The sequence below is a fragment of the Corvus brachyrhynchos genome, unplaced genomic scaffold, assembly GCF_000691975.1.
Source record: "Corvus brachyrhynchos isolate BGI_N302 unplaced genomic scaffold, ASM69197v1 scaffold26, whole genome shotgun sequence".
Taxonomy (NCBI): Eukaryota; Metazoa; Chordata; class Aves; order Passeriformes; family Corvidae; genus Corvus; species Corvus brachyrhynchos.
Genome location: NW_008239324.1, coordinates 4,895,670 through 4,900,874, shown reverse-complemented (window position 1 = coordinate 4,900,874; position 5,205 = coordinate 4,895,670). Strand labels below are relative to the sequence as shown.

Sequence of the window (5,205 nt, the reverse complement as noted above, 5' to 3'; positions counted from 1 at the left end):
GTGACCCTTGCGGAAAACCCTCCCCCGACACACTCGGGGCCAGCTCACAGCGGCAGCAGTCTGGGGCACAGCCCTGACCCAGCCTGTCCTTTTCTATGGGGCAGAATTGCTTGTCCCAGCACTTTGCCTGCCCCCGGGGCTGGGAAAAGGGAGGACACGATAACCCCAGAGTGGCCATAAACCTACTCAGTGTCAGGCAGCATTGGGTACTGGTCAACTCTCCCAGACTCTAGCCAGAAATCCAGAATCTGGGTCAGAGCTTTGCAGCAGAGCCAGGACATCCAGCCTGTGACTTCATCAGGTCCAGCCCCAGCATGGGCCAGGAGGTTAAGGAACTGCAGAACAACCCTGGTCCAGACTCTCTGGCCACCAGCCAGCTGTCCCCCCTCCTAACTCCCTTCTCCACCCCAGGAAGGTGGCTGGCAGCATCTCCAACCCCTATCCCAGCTCAGCCTGGGGGGCTGAACATCTCCTGGGACCACTCCACCTCCTGCAACCAGGCAGCCATCCCCACCTCAGCACAGCAGGAACCAGCTCACGCACACACCCGTAGGATCACTCCCAAAGTATCCATGATTCACAAGATTCCTACAGTCCCTTGGCATTGTCCAGCACTGAACAGGAAGGCTGAGGCTGTGGGCAAGCCCAGAAACCAGCCCAGCCCAGCAGATGGAGCAGGGCAATTGGCAGCTGGACCATGGCACAGATGGACAATGGCAAAGGTATCAGCAGGCTGAGGATTCAACATCACACCAGGTGAAGCAAAGCTTGGCCAATCAAGCTGGCTGAGGTAGGAATACATTGCCCCAAATGGTGCTGCAAGGATGTGAGTGCAAAAGGCCATTCGGAGCACAAGGTGTTTTGGCAGGGCTGAGTCTACAAATTTAGCAGAGCTGTATGCAAATGCATGTAAATATCGTCCTCCCAAGCAGCACAGGGGATCCCACACACACCCTGATCCATTCCACTGCTAAAGTGGGGTCCCTGTACCCCCGTGAGCAGCACCTGCTACACCCAAGAGCAGAGTGAGTCCATCTGGGAACAGCCAGTGGGCACCCACGTTGGCCTCCCAGAGCATGAAAGTGCTTCCTGCAGCGAGCACCAGCCTCCAGCAAAGCTCCCTCCCCTCCAAAGAAAACAACAAAGAAAATGCTGGGATGGGGATTAAGGAAATGAAACTGGCTGTGCAGGGTAAGCAAGGATAGGAAGTGGCTGTGATATCTCCTCTCCCAGCTGGCCTACAGCTCTCCCAGCCCAGAGCCCACAGCACAGCACATCTAAACCCAAGGGAAATCACGTGCTGGGGAGTGTGTTGAATAACTGGGAGGTTTCTGAGCGATCCCTGCTCCTGGGATGGAACAGGCACTTGGGGAGCCTCTGTGCTCCCACACTAGCACTTCCATGCTCTCTCCATCCCAGCACAACATGCAGGGAGACCCCCTGACACCACGAGCTGCACTCTGCTTCTGAAGCTGGCACTGTGGGGTGGCATCTCAGGAGTTTTGCTCTCATAGAATCATTAAGATTGCAAAAGACCTCTAAGATCATCAGGTCCATTAACCCCGCACTGTCATGCCCACCAGTAAACCATGTCCCCCAGATGCCGCATCCATGCATTTTTTTGAATACCTCCAGAGGTGGTGAGGCCACCATTGCACCTATTCTACCTCTCCTGGCTGTTGGTCCAAATGGGTTTGTGCTGGGAAGAGTGTCTCCGGAGGAAAGCAGTGGCAGTCAAACAGAAAACCAAGACTAAAACCAGCTGCTAAAAGCCGCCGGGCGGGTAGGGGTAGCAGAGGGGGGACATGCCAATAGCATGGATCCTGCCACATCCTCCCCACCCAAGAGATGCCCCCAAGCAGGGCCCATTCCAGCCCTTGTTCATGCCTCTAGCACATGTGTGAATGCCACCAGCCCCAGCCCCCAGCCGGTCTCTCCTGTATCTGTCACATGTGCTGGCATGCAAGGGCGAGCTCTGTTTACATGCGCAAGTCTCAGATTCTCCTGCTGGGGATGAGTCAGGCTTCCCTCGACACCCCGCTGAGGTGGCGGTGTCAGGGCCCCAGCTGGCGTTTGCCTCCCGAGCGGCACAGAGCCGGTGGATGCCAGGCTGGGGAATGGCTGGAAAGGGCTCACACAGCCCTCTGCCTGCTTTCCATCCCACCCAGAGCCATCTGCAGCAGCACGGAAGGCACTGGAGGCTGGAGAGCACTGCCAGGAAGCTCTCCCTGGCTCGGCTCCACCAGGTCAGCTTCCTTCCCCTCCACCCCACAGGCATGTCATGGCTCAGCGCGGGGCAGTCAAACCCGGAGCAAGACCCCAGCCACCTCCAGAGGGTCTAGTGTGGGTGGGATGGCCAGGCTGCTGCTGAGAAACCCTCATGTCTGCAAAGCCTTGGGGTGCTGGGGTGTCTCCTGGGGTGCCAGCTCACAGGAGAGAGGGATCCCCTGGATTTGGGACCCCCAGGGACAGAGGCTGGAGCTCGAAGGAGAAGCCACCCCTCTTCCCATCTGCACATTGCCAGGAGATGCTGAGCTGTCGCTGGACTTGTGGGGTGGTGCGATGGGTGCCAGCTGCACACCACTGCCCAGCCTGTGCACAGTGGCAACCGGCAGTCTGCCCTATCCAGAGGGTCCCCAGCTGAGTCAGAGCGAGCATCCCAGGAGACAAGAGAAACCCCAAAACACCCCAACCACATCCAGCTCCCCCTTCCCTTTCATTGCTCCCAGTCCTTGCTTTCTGCTCCTCTTTTCCACATATCCCAGAATCAGAAAAGCCCTCGTCTGAGGAGAGAGGCCTTTTCCCTTTGCTCCCAATTTTCCCAGTGTGGGAAAAGATCCTTTTTGGATCCCCCCACCTGCATCCCCCTCGCTGTGACCGGGGCTGGGCTGGCTCCGTGCGAGCACAATAACCAGAAGTGTGTGGAGCCGCTGGAAGGAGCGATGTTCCCGGATGGTATGCAGCCCTGACAGCACTGGCTCTGCTTTAAAGGGTAACTTTATCCTGTAATAACAAACAAGAGGAGCCAAGTTCCTCCCCAGCATCACTTCCCTGGCTCCGAGGAGAGGGACATGGGGGAGAGAACTCATTAGAATGAGCTTGGATCCTTGTTCTTGCCATCACAGGGTCTTAACTCCACTCTCTTGAGACAACAAGGGGGGGAAGATGCTCCAGGGCAGCAGGTCTGGGTCGAGAGTTGGAACAGACACATTTGTGTGCTGACATGCTGGGGACCGAGGAGATGACCCCTCTAGCAATTCCTGTCCTGCAGACAGCAGCAGGAAGCCTGCCACAGCCCATGGCATGCCCTGGGCAGCTGAACCCCATCGCCATCCCCACAGCCCCCCCCCCACACACACAGCACCGGACAGGCACACTGGCATCTCGGCACAGTGCCAGCCCCAAGTGCAGCCACCTGGGAACTTGTTCTGCAAGAGCTGGAAATTCAGGCCCAGCTGGTGCTGTGGGATGGGCAGGGAGAGGCTGACCTGCTGCAAACCCCTGGCAGGACCCTGCAGAGCAGGACTGGGTGCTACGGCCAAGGCATCACTCTGGCAGCATCATCCTTTTTGTGGGCACCCCTGGGGGAAAAGGCATGGGCAGAGCCCAGCTGTGGGAGGAAGGGCGAGCACTTCTCTGTGACCCACGGGTGCACCCTCCTTGCTCCCAAACAGGTTTTTTTCTGAAGATCCATGGGTGTGGCTGTGCCAGGGTCCCAGGGCACAGAGCAGGCAAACCTCTGGTTTATTCTGTGGGTGCACAGGGGGCACTGGGACATGTGATGGGCTCATCAACATCTGTGGTGTGTTCACAGGGGATGTGGATCATCTGCATCACCCCATCAGGCTCAGCAGTGGGTGACCTACCTCTGCTCCTGCAGGGACACTGATGCTCAGGAAAGGTGTCCCTCGGTGGTCATCACCAGGGAGGGCACAGCCCAGCCTGTGCTGATGGGGCACTGATGCCCCCTCCCTGCCAGTCGAGAAGTGGGGGCAATTTGGCAGAGCTCAGTTGTGTGAGAAGATGACAATCTGGAGAAGGCTGCTGAGATGTTCTGTCTGATTTCCACTTCCCCAAGGAGCACCTCTGTAGATCCTGGGGTTTGATTAAATCCCAGCCTGTCAAACGAAGCTGGTGAAGTGCTGCAGTTTTCTTCCCCAAGATGGATTTCCTCCAAACTCCTTATTAGGGGTTTGGGTTAAGTCTGTGTGAAGCTGGTAAAGCTGCTGCCTCCATGGTGCCCCCCAGCAGACCAGGGGGCTTCCAGAGGAAGCACAAGGCAGGATCCGACCAGCTAAAAAGGGGAAGAGAGAGGAAGGAGGGAATCATAGGCATCTAAAGCTTTCAGAGCCTTAGAGGTGACAATGACAGCGTCTGCCCTCTGCAAAAGGGGCTGTGGGAGACCCATGGGAGACAACATGGCTTGGGAGAGATGAGTCAAGGGCTGCTGCTGGTTGCCAGAGAGGCAAAGCCTGGAGCAAGCTCCCAGTACCAAACCACCCTCCTAGGGCAGATGTGAAGCCTGCCCGGCTCTGGCTGACTGGAGCGGAGAGCACCAGGGCAGGCACCAGTGGGTTAAAAGCTTGAGGTGCGACTTGGTGAGCTGCTTCCTCCAGGCAAACAATAACACAGGGGAGGGAGAAGGGATGCATGGGGCTCTGCAGGGACTGATAGCGATGGAGCAACCCCAGCCCTGCAGCTGCAGCCGTGCCGGAGGAACCCTCAGCACATTATCTGCTGGTCCCACTCAGCTTCCTTAGCAGTCCTTAGCAGCAGGGACCGGGCTGTTCCTCCTCCAGAGCCTCATTTCTCATGGACCCAAGTTGGGTCCCTGTGCTTTGATGGCAGCCCTGGACCCCAGCACCCCCCAAACCCTGCACTCCCAGAAAGTCCAGCCTTCCCAGCACCGGTGTTTCCCACTGCTGGTGCCTCTGAGAATGGTCACCCAGGGTTCTGAGCCCCAGGACCGCGGTGTCACCCAGCACATGGTCCCCACCGTGACCGTCCTGCTGCCCCATCCCCCCACGTCATGGACAGTGCCCACACCTTGGCAGAAGAAAGATTTGGCTGGAAGACGACTCCTGCAAAGGGGATCTCCAGGTCCTGGCTGGGGTCCCTGCAGTTCTGGTTGCCTCTGCTCTTGGTCTTTCCCAGCAAAGATCTGCTGCACCTGGAGCTGCTGCAGCCTGGCCACGCTGGCTGGTG

At 57.9% G+C, this 5,205-nt stretch overlaps 1 protein-coding gene across 1 annotated transcript in view; it reads right to left on the bottom strand.

The window, feature by feature from the left end:
• The window catches only part of FAM65A (family with sequence similarity 65 member A), a 32,162-nt gene extending 26,957 nt beyond the window's left edge, over window positions 1-5,205 (bottom strand). Inside the window, exons 1-2 of the mRNA XM_017740887.1 lie at window positions 5,047-5,205; window positions 3,867-4,294 (exon numbers count right to left, since the gene is read on the bottom strand). The gene's annotated coding sequence lies outside the window, so the exon portion shown is untranslated. The remainder of the gene's footprint in view (window positions 1-3,866; window positions 4,295-5,046) is intronic.